Source organism: Squalius cephalus (genome assembly GCF_949319135.1).
Source record: "Squalius cephalus genome assembly, chromosome: 1".
NCBI lineage: Eukaryota > Metazoa > Chordata > Actinopteri > Cypriniformes > Leuciscidae > Squalius > Squalius cephalus.
Genome location: NC_137122.1, coordinates 28,373,548 through 28,387,619, shown reverse-complemented (window position 1 = coordinate 28,387,619; position 14,072 = coordinate 28,373,548). Strand labels below are relative to the sequence as shown.

Here is a 14,072-nt window from a genome sequence, read left to right as displayed (position 1 = left end):
AATATTCATATTAGTATTATTTTTTTCAATAAAGCGTGACGCTCACATTCCGAATAAGATTGTTGTGGTGATTTAAACGCATTTATCAGCAGAAAGTGTCATTGAGCAAAGCCAAGCAAATATTGTATAAAGCTATTTTGTAAATGACACTTCTGTTAACAGGTTTCCTTGGTTCTGGGTTGGCAGCCGCTGTGTTAAAAACACCTTCGCAGCATCTACTGATAATGTATAACACAATATATAGCGTTATTAATGTGTGGAAAAACGTTTAAAAATATGAAAAACGTTTCGAAAAGGCAAAGCAGATGCTGATAATCACAAAATGGCCAAATATCAGCCTAAATCTATCAGTTTATCACTCATTTTCCAGAATATAAAGTGTTATTTCAAACAAAATGTGTTCTGGACAGTAAATTGGGTCACAGCTCTTGGTCTAACTTATAATTAATGGCAACACTGATAATATCACTAAAATAAATAGTAACTGAAATTTTGGCATGTTTTTTTTTTAATACCTTCCGTTAGGCTACTGAACCAAAAAAACAAAAAAAATTATATAAAGTCAATCATGCCGTTATTTTACACATATCTGCCACATCTACATTACCTAACTGGATTCTGGGTCGAGTGATGCGTCCTGCCATGAGGCTTTATGCCGTTGCTAAGGTGTTCTGATGTTTTGTTGTGTTGCCGGGGTGTTGTGTGGGATTGCTAGGCGGTTACTTTTCAAAAGTAACCAACCAAATCTCTGTCACTGTAAAATATTCCTCCCTAATTCAACCTAAAAACTTGCTGCATAATGCACAACTCAGTATTTTTATTTATTTATTGAAATCTTGCCTAGTTGAATCTTGTATAACTTAAAAAATGAAGTTGAAATTGGTTAAATTATTTGAGTTTAAGTAATGGAATAACATACTTATTGATCATATCATTTTTTGTACAGTTCCTAACCACAGGTATGAGCAATTGATGCTTGTATAACACCACTAATGATATAAGCAACAATGATTCATATTCATTTTGTACTTTGTAGATTACATTAGTCCCACAGACACTCCTCGATTCATACAGGCTTTTCGTTCGCAGCTTTCTAGACGTTCACTCTTTCCGAGACGAGCACAAGCAAACGTGTCCGGCATGATTACGGCGATGACACACTATGAGCCATAAATGATATTTGAGCGGATCTTTCAATCTTTAGATTAGAGACAGGAGTGTCTGTTTGCACTGAAGAAGACGAGCTTCAAAAACCTGAGCAATATAATCATATAGATGAAAATGACCGATCTCAAAGTGGACTTCGCAGACGGTCTGATAAAACAAGACCACATTACCCAACTCGTGTCACTTATAATGTTTTACAGTGTATATAGGTATATGATCGATACGTTATGACAACATGTGTTTTTACATTGCTTTAACTCATCAAAATAAGCCATTTTCAACTTTTTTAATAAGTTATACATGATTAAACTCAGTTTTTAAAGTCAGTTTAATGTAATTTAAGTTGAAATTACTTAAACATCCAAGTTGATTGTACTTAAAAATTTAAGGCAGCAACTTTTTTTTTTTGTTCTTTTTTAAATTTAGCATGCAATAAAAAGAGGATCAACATGCCCATTACAAATCAGCATGTGTGCCTAACAGGGATTTTTTATGTCTTTTGCTGAACAAAATAAATACCTGAAAACACTTAAGAATGGTGCAGAAAGTTGTAAAGACCGGCGGCAAGAATCGTAAAAACACAGTTTACTGTCATGCTTGTCTAGCTGTGTAATGCATCACTGGAGGCTTTGACTGTATAGGGCAAAAACCTTCACATCTTAGCGAAATTTGTTTGGATGCATCATGCATGCACTATCCATAAAGTAAACCCCAAGAGTATTTGACAGTTGAGTCGCACGTAAAAATGTCTGACGTTGGTGCATCAGATCAAGTGTCTATATCTCAAATACTGTCTACACTAACAGTGACTTTTAACCAGCTGGTGTTTGTTAGTTGGTGTATGAGGTCCTCAAGTTCACACAGGTGTAGTTCATCATTATACAGACATGATCCACAAAATGTCCATATACTTCTCTAGTATTATTTTATTATTTTTAAATGCTTTGCTTGAAGTGTTATGGTATCTTTCGTTTACAGTTAAAATAATATAATAATAAATATATAAATTATATTTTTGCTTAAATTATTTAAATACATAATTTAGTTAGTGAATATATAGAAAGTGCATGTTTCAGTTAAATAAAATAATTATTTATTTCAATTTTCAATATTTAAATAAGCCTTTAATTTATTTATATATATTTACAAATACAACCAGGGTGTACATTAGGATAAACAATAATCCTAATAATAAAGGAAATAAAGCATAATAAGGTAAATAAAATCATGAATGTTTGCATTTAAAAAATAACACATTTTACAGCTCTCTATTTTTTCAAGTTTAATATCGTTTTATGGTATTGTTGAACAATGTCTGCCTTGAACTGCCTTGAAAATGAACAACAAGGGCTTATTTCCCCCCTATGTACATTAATGTAGGCCTACTAAATTTAGCTAGCCTAATAGATGTAATATTTCTTAAAGACATGTCCAAACTAAGTTGAACCATTATTAAACATTTTCAAAATGCAGTTGAAAGCGGGGCATGGTGGGATAAATTAACAAAAATGAGAAAAACAAGCCAAATGAGTAACGTTACAAAATAAATATTATAAAACGGATAGTTCCGGTCCTTGATTCTGATTGGTTGAGCCGCGTTCGAAGCCGTTGTAAATTACTGAACAAACACACACCTGTGACCGCATTACATTAGTGTTACTGCGCAACTGCCGTTTGGGATTCTTTGGTGCTGCATGTGTTGCTTAGCAACCTCTTTGGAACTACATTGCTTAGCGGAGGAATAAATGTAATATAACGTTATATTTTGTGTTGCTGGTGTTTATTTTATGAATAAAATAAATATCAAAATGAACCAATAAACCCCGCGAAGCCGTGTTTTACAGTGGATTTAGGACAGCTAAGGTGCGTTGTTAGGCACGACGCATGCCTAAAACCCCTCATCTGTTCTAAATCCACTGTAAAACAACACGGCTTCGCGGGGCTTATTGCTTAAATAGCATGTTTCTGCATGTAAACCACAAAATGTGCCAAATATATTACAATTTGGTTTGCTTTCAAGTGTACTCTACGTATATTTGTGCAGTTGTAATGTTGTATTTTGAGTTCAATCTGCGTAGCTTAATAGTATTACCACGGTATACTTTAATAACTTTATCTTTTGTACTCCGTGAAGGGCAGCTGCAGTGCAGACGGGCCGAGAGGGCGGCAGTCGCCGTCGCCATGGTTACGCAGTGTTTGTGTTAGCATGCGCGTGAGTCAGAGGAGCAGTGAGTCACAGTCAGGAGGAAATTCTCTGTTCTCGATTCACACACAACCACACACTCTCACCGAAGCCAAATAAGGACAACAGCTCGGAGAGAGAGACGGGAAATCTGTCCTGTAAGTGGCCGGCTGTGGATTTGTGAGTGAGGGGAGGGGAACGGACACACCCAGCGACTTCACACCTCAGTTTACCGGCCCAACAACTTCACTTGGTGACAATATTTCACACCGCAAATGGTTGAGCTATTTCGCTATGATAAAGTAGCCTTCAAACTGTGTAGTACAACCTCAGCCTTTGTTGTTGTTGTTGTTGTTGTTGTTTTATATTATAAACAGTGACGCTATCTATCACATGCTAATACCCTGGCACTGCCTGATTAGCATATTACCATATATGGGTAGTTGCATGCTCGTTAACTTTTTGTTTTTATTAACATAAAGACTACAGCCCGGGGAAAGTTGTCAATTTCAGTAAATTGGCGTTCACACCAAGAGAGATAACCTATAAAAAAAAAATAAAAAAAAATTGTAAAAGTAGCCCAATTCCACAGAAAACCACGAACTTGGCAACACTGGTCATGTTGTTTATAGAGCTGGTAACGTTAAGTCCCGCCCCTTCCGCTAACCCCACTGGACCTCTAGGTTGAAAAATCGTCAATGCAAGTGAATGGGAGAAAATAATTATTTTCTGGTCCCGTTTGAATTGTGCCATGAATGTGAACATATGTTGTCTGTGAATTTTTTATATAATTTTTTGTGTAAAGAATGCTACAATTTAGCGGGTAGAAGTTTGATATGGTTAGACTTTGTGTGTGAGCACTTTGTGGACTACAACTCTTCGCTGCTTTTGACGCGTTTGAAACGTCACCACCACTCGCACACGGCTCTAGCTCACGGATCCCGCTAAACATGGCTGTGTCTTTGGTGCACTTCACCGCTTTCTTTCAGGGAGAGGACAAAATCGTTGAGGTTGGCGAAAACCACGGGTAAGTCAACTTTATGGGGTGACGTCACATAGGCGACATGTAGTCTTTCTCGTTATGTCTTTTCCACAACTGCTAGCCGAAGAATCATACAATATAATGTCAAACTCGTAACATGAAAAATTATATTAAAAATTCACAGACAACATATGTTCACATTCATGGCACAATTCAAACGGGACCAGAAAATAATTATTTTCTCCCATTCACTTGCATTGACGATTGTTTTAATTGTTCATCAGCTGAAAAAAAATCGTTCACGCCAAGGATAATGATAACTAAGCCTTTAACGTTTTAATAATAACGATAACGGCAGAGGAACAATATTGTTGAAATTACTTTCAGAGCATTTTTATTTTTTTATTTTTTTTCAGTTGATAAACGATAAAAATATTGGTCAGCAAATCAGAATCTACCAGACTTTAAAGAGCATTTAAAGTGACAGCACGCTCTTAATGCCCATTCACACCACGTTTAACGTTTGCACTTTGCACATGACTTTTTACGGCAAATTAGTGTTGTAGTCTGACTGAAATCAAACTTTTAAAGTGCATGTAACCACTGACATCCAGAGTCCAGGATGCTGGCCATTAAAACATGGTTGTCAACCTCAGCGCTGTGTGTTTTGGGAATACACTGGATTTCTTCATTGCAAACATTCTGCCAAAATGACCAAAATTCGGTCTGTTCAACCAAAACCAGCACTGTGTTTTTTGGCAAAATCACTGCCAACTAGATGATGTCAGCAGGCCCTAATAATCACCTTCCTTCTCAGTAAACTGTGAACTTGCAGTAAAAATAAAATCGCTCGTATTGATCGGTATACTTTTGGAGAAAAGTTCACATACCAGTACGTTCTGTATATTTGTAATTGTAGGCTAATGGTCACATGCATAAATCCAACATTGAGTTAGGTTTCACATGAGTTGTCAGCCAAATCCCAGTTGATATATATATCCCCTTGTTATATTATGTCTCTGGACTTTCAGTATTGAACATGAAAAGAGATTTCGCCACCACAATGGGTTGCTAAACTAAATTGTTCGGAGTGTTTTTCCAGTAATGCAGAGCCATTTTAAGCATAGCGCATTCTTAACGTACCTTTACTGAAGTTTTAAATGTTGCTGCACAGATTTGAAAGCATGCATAATGTCCTGCAGTAGCGGCATAGCAATTATATGGACTGTTTGTAGTGAATTCAAGGGCTCTCACATTTATCAGACTGTGGGTGTTGGGTGAGGTATAAGGACATTCCCATGAGAGAGTGGCGTTAGAAGGGCATCACCGTGAGAAAGAGACAGAGAAGGTGCACGTTGGGAGACGTATTAAAGAAGGGAGTATATTAGATGTGCATTTATTCATAGGGAGGCCTGAGAACGGCAGTGTGTCAGTGTGACAGTGAATGATCTCATTAAAATGAGCTCATACCGGAGGAAGTGCATTTGCTTTCATTTCCTTATTTCTGAGATCATTTTGTCTCATTTCCCATTTTCAATGTGAAACGAATTGAATTAATGTTAATGTCAATTTCATTCAGTTTTATTTAACAATGAAAACTATAACTTTTTACATTTTGTGAAGAGTATGTAAATGCATGAGCAAAACTCTCCATAATGATTGCTAAAGTAGCTTTTAGTTGCAGTTGCTAGAGTGGATGGTTGTTGCTTGCTTAGGGTTTTGTTAAAAATATCTATATAGGTTTAGTTTTTTTGTCGACTGATGTCAGTTTCTAATGTTAGGAAAGTTTTAAGTACCGAAAGTTGGTTACATATGTTTGTAACAGGATGAAAGACCGGAATTGCTGACCACTCGTTTCAGGCAGTTCAGAATCTATTCTTTCCTTTAGGAGACAATATCTTTATTTGTTGTGCACTTTGCATCCTTTACATTCACAAACAGCTGTATTATACACTGCATGAAATGTAATATTTAAAAAATATATATAATCAGGGCACTTTAAATCCAAAAGTATTAATCCAAAGTGTAAATTATTTGTTGGTAATATTGTTTACAGTATATATTGAGTGCAACAGCAATGCATAAACTCTTATCAAACTATCTGAAGGATCTTTATCATTGGACATGACAATACTTGCATTGCCACCATTAAAGAAGAATTTAAAGGCATGTCAGTCAAAGAGAAGAGTGCAGATGTGCAAATAGAGGTAGTTTACATCAAACTGTAGTAGGACAGCAGTCAGAGGCTAGATAAAATTGCATTGCAGTTGCATTGCAGAATTGCATTGCAGAAACGTTCAAAATCAAACCACCTGAAAGATCTTTATCATCAGAATGACAATACTTGAATAACCACTATTAAACCAGGAAACAAAGACAGTCAAAGAGAAGAGTGCAGAGGAGGGAATCGAGAGAAAGGTGGTCTAAACGGAAGAGAGGGAGGTCCCGTTGAGAGTTTATTTCAGCGGGGTATATTTAGACATGGCCATGAAAAAAGCAGAGGGGAAAAAGAGTGATGTATAAACAGTAGTATGAATCTGATGTAACGTACTGCAATAGGCCCACTCACACACACACACACACACAGCAACTCGAGAGAAAATCTGCTGCAAATTACTCTGAAGGACTAAGAGTACAGCGCACACTCTGATATTACACATAATGAGCGGCATAAAGAGCAATCGTGAGCGAGGCAGCTGGAAAATCAATACTATTAATGGCCGCGAGCAGCGTGCGTAACAGTAACGGATAATGTCATGAAGTCTAGAGCAGTCCGAGGAGCGCTACACAGCAGCAGCCACAGTGACGCCATTGTGGTTCAAAACGCACTTCCTGTCTGCCGCCACAATGTTTGTGTTTCATGTTGCTGCAGCAACCAGAGAGGGAAAAAAAGAAAAGAGAGAGAGAGAGAAACTGAGAAATCGAGGACAAACCCATATGACTAGCCGGAATGAAAAGAAAAAAAAAAAGAGCAAATGCATCCAGACTGTGTGTGTATGTGTGTGTTGTGGATTAGCTGTGGCCCCTAAAGCAACATTAAAATACCTGCTATTGCCGAAGGGTTTTACTGCCTGTCCCAACACATTCCAGTAAATATATGTAGCATTATGTACATTTTTCATGCACATTCAAAAGTTGCTTCTCCTCACCTTTAACATTTTGAAGGTAAAGAAAAATATATTGTAAAATGAATACGCTTCACTTGTGCAAAAACCACCCTGGCCAAACCAAACAATATTATAAAGAAGTAAACAAAGTCTAGTGTAGTATCCTATACCACAGGACTGTATATCATTGTTACGAACATACATGCACTTTTACCTAAACATTTCCTTAACACAACTTTTTTAAATGTAGGTCAAACTTAATTAGAAACTACTAAAGTATTTAAATTGTATTTTAAGTCAGTCAGTGATGATAAAAAAAATTGATATTTTCTTATTTTTCTAGAAGGTTCTCTGCACTGCACAATTCTCCTCTTCTAGGGTGTTGTGTGGTTGCTAGGGCATTGCTATGTGGTTGCTAAGGTGTTTTGTGTGTTCTGTGGTTGCTAGGGCATTGCTATGTATGTGGTTGCTAAGGTGTTTTGTGTGTTCTGTGCTAGGGTATTGCTATGTGCTTGTTAAGGTGTTTTGCATGTTCTGTGGTGTCTAGGGAATTGCTATGTGGTCGCTAAGATGTTCGGAGTGACTTTTTAATGCATTTCTGTGGTTGCTAGGGCACTGCTATGCAGTTGTTAAGGTGTTGTAGGTGGTTGCTATGGCATTTTTATGTGTTACTAAGGTGTTTTCACTGGTGTGTTATGTGGTTGCTAGGGCACTGCTATGTGTTCTGAATGTTTTTTAATGCATTATGTGTTTGCTAGGGTGTTCTGGTAGGTTGCTAGGGCGTTGCTAGGTGTCAGGGTAAGTCAATGGGATCATTTTTTAACATGAACGTATTAATCAGAGCTTTTATTGTTAAAAAACAAACTATTAAAAATAATTTTCGTTATTTAAAGTAAAGCTGATATATATAAGATTAAAAACTTAAACATAAAACTAAAACTAATAAGTTTAATTTACAGTACCAAAAATGAAACTAAATTAAAGCAATATAGATACATATATAAAATGAAGTAAAAATGAGAAAAGCACAAAATAGAATTACTACAACTTAAATATAAAATGAAAACTGAAAATCTAATACTACTGTACTCCACTTCCTAACAGTCCCGGTTGTTGTTTATTGTGTGTTTGTGTGTGAGTCAAAGAGCGTTTGTGTCTGGAAGAGGAGCTTGTGTTTCCTCAGAGGAATGCTTGTATAATTAGATCCCCGCTGTCATGACAACCAAACTTGATTTTTGAGGGGGCCGAGACTAGTTCAGTTATAGAAACCTGAGTCAGTGTCTGCGACACTCTCTCTCACACACACACACACACACACACACACACACACACACACACACACACACACACACACACACACACACACACACACACACAAACCTAGATAAGACACACAGAAACTACACACACATGCACCCTTATCGCAGCATTCATGCGTGTATGTAAGTACTGTATACAACAGCCTTGGATTGTGAACTGTGAACTTTGAAACCATAGGTAGATTATAGTTTTCTTGCAAATTAAATTAAATCATTTAAAAATAAATCAGATACTCTGTGCACCAACACAGACAATGATGAATAGGAAATCAACCCTCTCAAGCATATGTGCCAAAAGTAATCATGGACAAATGGTTTGCAACCTTCTGATTCAGCATATGACAAATTCAACCCCTCAGTGGGTTATTTGACACTACGATATCCTGACCGCTGGCTGTAAACACGCGAAAGAGTAATGTATGTAAAAACTCAAGCCAAAAAAAATATGAAGACATGGGAAAATCCTGGACGGAAGCCAGATGTGTATCCGTCAAATACGTCGGGTGAGCTGAAGTCAAGGCAGCCACTGCTTACAGGAGCGTTGCCGTGAGACTCGACTCGAGTGTGCGAGTGTGTGAGGAATGTGTGTGATGTCCAGACAGTGCACAGTTGTTCGGACCCTGTTCTCCGGAGCTGACGGTCATAAAGTGTGTACAGCTCAGAGTAAACAGGGTGTGTGTCTGTCCTGTAAACACTGTGCAGGTGTGACCCTCGCTGTGTCCTCCTGACCCAATACAACGTGCTGTAAACGCTTCAAACCTGCAGATCAAGCACCAGCGTCAATAAAAGAAAATCAATAAATCATCAATAAAATGAACAACAGCTGCAAAATAACCAAAACCAAGAGTCACTACCAATTTTTTAAGTATTATATTAAATATTGTATTATTTTATACTATGTATATTATATTATATATTTTATTTATATATGTAAATATATAATATATATAATTATATATATATATATATATATATATATATTAAAGTGCATTTATACAAAAGTGTTTGCTTTTTTTAAGGTATAATGTACTACAGTTAGCCTATATGGAGTATTGGAAAGTATTACAATATATTATTGCAATAATTATATCATATTATATAAAACTGTATTGCAGTATAATTGTACATAACATTTGAATATTTCAATATTATTGTATATCTTAGTAAAGTGTTTAGAAAAAAATTAAAGATACTATAGAGTGATACTGAATAGTGGAAGATATTATAATACAATGCAGTTATATAGTGTACTGAAAAACATTATAGTACAGTACAGTAGTGTACAATCATGTTCCACGGCATTCTGTATACTATACAGTATTGCTCTGTATTCTATATTGTATGCTATAGTAGTGTTTAGTATACAAAGTAAGATGTCAAATGTTTATATAGTATAGAATATAGGCTATTATGTATAACTGTATGCATGATATATAAAATGTATAATATAGAATATATTGCACTAAGATGGTATGTTTTAAGTGCACAAAAATGGCATATGGTGCAGTGCAGTGAAGTACAGTGTGGTGTGGTATTTATGGCATTGCGTAGTGTAGTAGAGTGCAATATTTCTTGCTGTAATATGGTCTACACTAGAGTATACAGTAAGTACAGTACAGTTTATTTTAGAATGAAATGTTTTGGTTTACAATGTGCTGTTGTAATAGTGTTGTTTGTATAGTACAGTAAAATGCAGGGACGTGTTTAATGATGCAGTGCAGAAAAGTACAGTATAGACAGTAAAAGATGCAAAGAGAGAGCGATCACATGCTTCTGTAGTGGATGAAACCCAACAGATGCAGGTGAGCCTTGTCCGATGAAACCTGAATAAAGGGTTTGAGGTGTGTGTGTGTGTGTGTGTGTGTGTGTGTGTGTGTGTGTGTGAGGGAAACAGTCTCTCTCTCTTTTATGAGCTCTTCTGCTGTATAATTGCTCCCTGCCTCTTCCTGTGTTCGCGCTGATGGAGGGGAGGGCTCAACATCTGATGTTATACAAATAGGAATTCCCTTCGCTGGTCTCTCTCACTGCGCTCTCATTCACTTTCACCCTGTCTGGCCCCCAGACGAACTCTCTCTCTCTCTCTCTCTCTCTCTCTCTCTCTCTCTCTCTCTCTCTCTCCCTCTCTCCTATATAAACACTCATAGCGTCTATACTGGAGTCGGACACTCCCTCTGAGACACAAGTGCTATAAGGTTCCTCTCTCTCACGCTCTGAACAGAGGAGATACAGAGAGAGAGAGAGAGAGAGAGAGCAGTCAGATCATCCAGGTAAGAGGCCGGCGTCACACTTCTGAACTGTGAATAACATCTGCATGTGCTTTCTACACTATTCGTTATTGCGCTTTTAAGTTTTCAAGTCGTTTTCCTCTCTAAGACGACTCTTGTTAAGCGTTCTGGAGGTTTGTGGTGTGGCTGGTGATGGTAGGACTGACTTTTTGAGTTTAGCCAGACGAGTGCTCCACTTGAGCGTCCAGAGGAAAGGTCATCCGTAAATAGTTTCATTGAACGGGCCCGTCTGAGCGAGTGCGGGACATCTGTCAGCCAGACTTGAGACTTTGGGGTCGGCGTGAAAGCGGAGGTCATAAAAACGCTCTCAAAACAAGGAGTGCGATGATGAGGCCGTGGAGAAAAAGCTCTAACATTCTTCTCATTGTTCTCAAGTCTCGGAAGACCGTGCCAGACGCTGCACAGCCAAAACAACTTTCAGAGGAAGGAGAAGGAGAAGGAGAAGGAGGAGGAGGAGGAGGAGGAGGGGGGGGGGGAGTGTGACAAAATCAGAAAGGCCAAGCCGGGAGTGTTAGCCGAGGTGTCCGAACTCGAACGATAGATCAGCAAAGCGAAAGCAACCCGAGGTGATTATTCATCTTGTGCTCGTTGAGCGTAAGAATGAGAAAACTTACTTGACAATTTAGTCAAATGGATATAATGCTATACTGAAGTTTTTAATATAACAGTACAGTAAACCTAGTAGAAAAGATATGTGTTATACTGAATAATATATGTATTTTTAGTATAATATCCTGCATAGCACAAGTGTGTTGTCTGTATACTATAGTAAAAAAGATGTGTATATTATAGAGAAGTGTTTACTGTAGTAGCCTATATTGTGTAGTATTGAAGTGTATGGTGTTATATACAGTTGTATAGTCGAGGTAAATGTGCTTGTACAGCGCTTCTCACAATACACATTGTTTCAAAGTAGCTTTACAGAAAACCATGATGCTGAAGTTTATAATATTTTAATATCTCCATGCATTTCGCAGATTAGAGCTGGGCCATAAAACAGTTTACATTTTTGCGTTGATGCAAGTAATCAATGCTACAGCATACAGTACACCACCGAACGCAAGTATACTGTATGCGTGCGGATGAAGTTGGACAAGCTTATATACTTTATATAAGGAGCTGGGTGATAATATACTTACATAGTATAGTGTATAATACAGTAAAGAAAGCCAGAAAAGTTATTATCTCATAATGTGCTCATTAAGCCTAAAATATGAGAGACACAGGGAAGGTTCAAGGTTCTGGAAACAGGCCCGTCCCACTTTTTCAAGGAGCTCAGGAGTTCTCAGGACTGGTACAGAGATTAGGAAACTGTGTGCAAGTGGAACAAGTGTGATGGATTCCTGTATTTGCTGCTGAGTGTTTTCTATGCTGACGTTAATGGCTGCTGCTGAGGATTGGGTGTAATAGTATCTGGAGTAAAGTCACAGACACATTAGCGAGAGAACGATGAGCTGGGAATTCGTGCTTTTTTTTTTTTAAAGGGAGCGAGCAGCTTTGTGCTCATGCTAGTGAGTTTTCTCTGCGGTAAATGCTAATGCAAAAGTTGTTTTTGGTGTCATTCATTTCGGTTTTGAATTAAAAGAATGAAGCTAACAACAAATGAGACACACACGTATTCCCACGAGCAGGGTGGAGTACTGTACGCCTATAGAGCTCAATGCCATCAGAAGACATCTGTCAGGAGTCATTAATTACATTTAATCGCTACTGTTCAACAGTTGACGTTTCACTAAAGTGGTTGATTTCACTTAAAACGACTGATGTGAGAAATTTGAAAGTGTTGTTTATCTCATAATGTGCGACAAGATTAAATATGTAAAATTTATAAGTTTTATATTTCAGTGTAAAATATTGGTTCTCATTTAATGAATGCATATTTAGGTATTGACACAATATTATATATTTATATAAAATGTAGTTAAATTTAGTTTTTTTTTTAGTTATTACATTTATCAAGTTAGTTAGTTCTATAAGATTCTAATTTTATTTAATTATATTACAAGCTTGAGGCCTATCAAAATGTGTCATGTGTGTACACATGCTGTTTTTGTGAAAATATATAAAAAATTATTACAATTATTAATGATTAATAATATCATTTATTAATTATGTATAATTAGTGTCAAAACAGCAGAACATTTTAATTTGTAACATTTTACTGGTGTTTGATTATTCAAAATGTTTTTGTATTATTTTAATTTGTAAGTTACTTTGGATAAAAGCATCTGCTAAATTAATAAATCTAAAAGTGTGTGTGTGAGTGTGTGTGAGAGAGAGAGTTCTTGTATATATGATTTATGATGACACAAATGTGTATAATGACATGGATATTACAACGTAAACATGTTTTATGACTACACTTCCTGTGTCCTCATAAACCAAAGGACTTACTAAACTGGTTTTCAGAACCACATATACGTGTGTGTGCGTGTGTGTGCACGTGTGCGTGTGTGTAAAATGTACTGATGCATCCAACCCCATGTCCATTTTTTAAAAAGGCCCAGTATCAGATTACCTACCGCAGTTAAACGAAAAATCAAATTTGCTGGCGACTATATGGATCTGGTGTGCAGCAGAGCAAATGGGATATTATTGGTATTTTTTCCACAATCCCTAAAATTAGCTGCAACACTGCAGGATGAAAGTGTGACTTCTCATCATGAGGACAGCCGTAAAAAGTCGTTCCTGCTCTTTTCCTCTGTGAGGTGTAACCGCATCGACTGCATCACGCCAGACGCCATCATTAGTGAGAGGAAAGACTGAGATCACTGGCAAAAAGAACAACTGCGCCTTCAATTTAGTGGGGGGAAAGCTGAAAGGAAAGATCTGATGGAAAATATTAATGGACAGAGAGATCTTCCCATTTGCAAGGCATCACTTCAACAAGTCTAGATTGAGCTGGGTGGATGATTTCAAGCATTCGAGAATCGGGTTCAGATGCCCTTCAAAAGCAATATTCAGTCCTAATGCATCATTTCCGTTGCAGTCTCACTTGGAAAGGCACGTTTGTGTGTGTGTGTGTGTGTG

At 37.1% G+C, this 14,072-nt stretch overlaps 1 protein-coding gene across 1 annotated transcript in view; it reads right to left on the bottom strand.

Moving 5' to 3' along the window:
• Nucleotides 1–10,288, bottom strand: part of ccdc137 (coiled-coil domain containing 137) — a 224,026-nt gene extending 213,738 nt beyond the window's left edge. The window contains exon 1 of the mRNA XM_079871094.1: nucleotides 10,279–10,288. The gene's annotated coding sequence lies outside the window, so the exon portion shown is untranslated. The remainder of the gene's footprint in view (nucleotides 1–10,278) is intronic.
• Between the last annotated feature and the right edge of the window lie 3,784 nt (nucleotides 10,289–14,072).